This window comes from Hetaerina americana, unplaced genomic scaffold (genome assembly GCF_022747635.1).
Source record: "Hetaerina americana unplaced genomic scaffold, ioHetAmer1.1.p SCAF_8, whole genome shotgun sequence".
Lineage (NCBI taxonomy): Eukaryota > Metazoa > Arthropoda > Insecta > Odonata > Calopterygidae > Hetaerina > Hetaerina americana.
The window spans coordinates 53,137,116-53,141,081 of NW_027287427.1; positions in this window are offsets into that span (position 1 = coordinate 53,137,116).

Genomic DNA, 3,966 nt, shown 5'->3' on the forward strand with positions numbered 1-3,966 from the left:
GACTCCACACAAAAGGATCCGACCTGAATTTTTTTCTAAACCCCTCCCTATCCAACACCCGGGGAGCAGATTGGCGTGGTGGACGGACGTGGAGACGCGTGTGGGGGGAGGAAGAGAGTGCGGGAGAAGGTATGGTACGCCAGTGCAGATTCCGTGGGACGGTGGAGGGAAGGAAGGAAGGAAATAAGAGACGAGGAGGAAACGAGTACATTCTGCGTTGTCCATTTGTGTCGCAACATTCAGCAGCGTCAATCTGTAAACGTACATATTTACTCGTGATTTTTATCGATCGACGGATTGAATGTGAGCATTTTTTTTCACAAAATATTGTAAAATGTTCCGTTATTACCTCTTCTTTTCAATGCATCAATGGTAGAGGAGGCACGGGAAGACCTGAAGATGGAATGAAAGCGAATGGGAAATCCACTGAATCAGACATGCAGATATTTAAGCTATAGTTATCTAGTTGGCCAAGGGATCACAACCATTGCAGAGCGTACTTATCAGCATGATAGATATAGGATGAGGATAAATTTATCCAAAACTAAGGTTTTGCGGTTTTCGATAAAGGATAAAACTAAGTTAAACGTTAAAATTGGAGAGAAGAAACAGTTTCCCTATTTTGGAAGTGATTTGAACTAAGATGGCCAAAGTAGTTGGGACATTAGAAGTAAAATTGAGTAAGCCAAGAAGCTTACAAGTAGGAGAGAGTTGATCTCAAGGATATTGATTAAGGATGTTAAGAAAATATTTGTGGGAACTTAGATGTGGGACGTGGTTTTGGACCGTCCGGAAACTAAGGTCATTGAAGCAGGATAATAAACGTAGATGGGAGGCTTTTGAGATGTGGGTGAGAGAAAGGATGTAAAAGTAAAATGGACAAAAAGTAAAACAAACAAAGAAGTACCAGACAGAGAAAGAGGAGAGAGGATTTCGGAGATAAATCGGAGATATAGGCAAGAAGCGTGGATGCAGAGCATTCAGATTGGCGATTGAATGTTGAGGAGTGTGACTGAGGAAAGACCGTTGGGCAGACGAGGTAGGGGAGGAGAGGAGGGAAGGGATATGCATGCTGGACCGAATGAAGGGAATTAAATGTACGCGGAATTGAGGAAAGCTTTATTGTAATATGGGGTGTCAGGTTGTGTCTAGTTAGGCGAGGCTAAGAAATGTAGCCATGTTCATCTTTGTCTGCGTCCATCCTAAACCGGTCATCTGAAATGGTAGACTATTAAATAATAATTATTTTAAAACAGAATCTAAACAAGTAGAAAATAATATATTCCGAGTATGAGCTGTTATCCGTAACTCTCACATCCCTGCGTGGAGAGAGGGGAGAAGGGAAGCACGTAGTATCCAATAGTGTGAGAAAGAAAGATATAAACTACAGTGACAAGAGTTACTAATTTATGTTTCTCAGAAGAGTTTATCAAGAACACTTCGACCCAGGTTTCGCTGCTTCATAGGGTCAACTTTTAAGGCATGTCAAAACCTGATAACGCTGATTAGCGGCGAGAACTAGGTCGTAGTGCTTTAAGTAAAATATTTTGTGAAATATAAATAACCTACTGTAGTCACACAAGCGTTCATTTATTCTACAAATTTACCCCGGACTCTTCAATTATGAAAGAAATTAACTTTACTGTTTTGGGACAATGGTACTCATAGACCATGGCGCCAATACGCAAACTGTTTTGAGTCGTAAACCATCACATAGTGCAAAGTTGTACATATGTACTATATATACGCATGAGAAGGGTCGAATCGGTGCGAAAGATAGGTAACCCGAGGGGTGAGGAATAGATAGCGGTGTTCGAAGAGGGATGTGGGGGGAGGAGACTCTTGCAACTGTCTGGTCCCCTTTGATCCTTTCGTAGAATAGACGGGTGCGGGGAAGAAAAAGGGGACATCCGGCCCCCATGTGGCCCCTTCGTACTTCCCACCACCACCGATCTCACCCTCCTCTTTCTCCCACTATCCCCCAAAAATTCCTCTCCCGAGCGCGCGAGAGGAAAGGTACGGAGAGAGGAGGAAGGGGAGAGACGAGAAAGGGATGAGGATGGGATGGAATAGGGGAATAGGAGAGGGGATAGGAAAGGGAAGGAGAACCAGGGGTGGAGAGGAACGAGAGAGAGGAAGGAGGGGGAGGGAGTGGAAAAGCATCGCCCGCGCGCACACATACACACAACGCACGCCCTAGCACCGCCGCTACTCAGCCCGACGTTGCCATCCCGAACCAAAAGAGTTGACAGTAATGGATACAAACGAGGCCCAGCTCCGCAATTTTCTAGATTAAACGTCAGAGGAAGCGAGGGAGTGAGACAGGAGGAAAAGGGAGGGAGAAGGGAGTGGAGAGCCCGAAGGGGAAAGGACGATGGAGGGAGGGTAACAGGGTACTGGTGTGGGGGAGGGGCGGCGAAGAATTGTAGTGGAGGGGGTGTTGAAGGAGGTGGGGTTGTTGAAGTAGGTTGGGGTGAGAAGGGGATGGGGAGAGTTGAGGGAGGAATTCTCCCGCGGACGACGCAGGCGGCTCGGATCCGTCCGCCACCATGGGGCGAAATTAGGGCCGGGGTAACAATCTGTCGCCCCTCAAAGAAAAAATAGAATTAGACGAAAGGATGCGCCGAAATTCGTGGTAGTTCGCTCGCTCCGGCCGCTCACAATTAATAGGAAGTCAAGAAATTATCATCTTACAGAAATGGGTCCTGGAGGAAGAAAAGGTTGCGTCGCTTCGAAACAGCTCCAGTCGGAACAAGTGCGCCGCGTGTCGCATGATTTTCTTTTCTCGCCTCAGAGGAGAGGGGTTGGAAAAAAACGAAGACGACAAAGTCACGCCACCTGCAGCATATTCCGTGCGTCTTATCTAGGCCAATATTATTTTGTTGGAAAAAAATCGGTGTAAAGAAAGTGAATTTGCATATATAGAGTATTTCTAAGGCAAACGTTCATCATGTTTGAATTTATAACCGCACGCGAATTTTTTTTTAAAGGTGTTTCCAATTCATTTTCCGAAAAAATGTTTTTGATTAAACTGATCCAGATTATCTAATAACAAGACGAACTCTTATGTTGTGTTCTTTGTTCTCTCAGGCGCATTCTTAATTCGTGAAACAAAAATTTATTTTGAATATATGATCCCAAAAATATATTTTTAAGTTTGGATTTCAAAGCATTTGATTCCCTCCTTGCTTTTTTACATGGATGTGAGAACAGCATGAACTGTTGAATGGTTTTTAAAATTATACACACTGGCATTAGTAAATAAATGTGGCGCCTTAGATGTTTCGGTTCCTTTTTAAAAATTCCATCAACCCCTTTCACTTTGATCGAATTATTTTCATCATGGAACCTTATTGCTACATTTCTCTTAACTTTCCAAGCAATAAGGTTTTAACTTCATTTTCATCTGACCTAATGAATACTGAATAATAAGACATATGCAACTGAGTAAGTTTTAATCGAGTTGAAGAATTCGTCTTACATTAGAAAAAATAGAACAATATGAGATACATAATTTCATAATAGAACTTGAATTTTAATTCATATCAGTAAAACAAATCAAATAAATAAAAAAAACTAACCAAACTCATTAAGATCCATTCCCCAAGCTTTTGCATTGATATGAATTATATTCGCAGAGATCTCATAAATCCGCAAGAGAAAACCTAATTTTCTTGCCTCGTACCCTTTGGGATCGGCAAATGAAACATGAAAAAAAACGAAAAATGAACTAAAGGGCAAGTAATGACGGAAATCAAAGAGTTCCGTTTTGCATAAGATTACTTGGAAAATTCGGCATTAATGATCTGGAGTTAACGTTTTTGGAGATGTAATATTAATTATAACAAAATAATATAAACCCTAGGCAACTCCTGATAACAGCTTGAATTAAGTAAGAAATAAAATTAAAACCGAAAAATTTCTCCAATCATTAATTTCCTTGGAGCATATAAACTCTAATTCCTG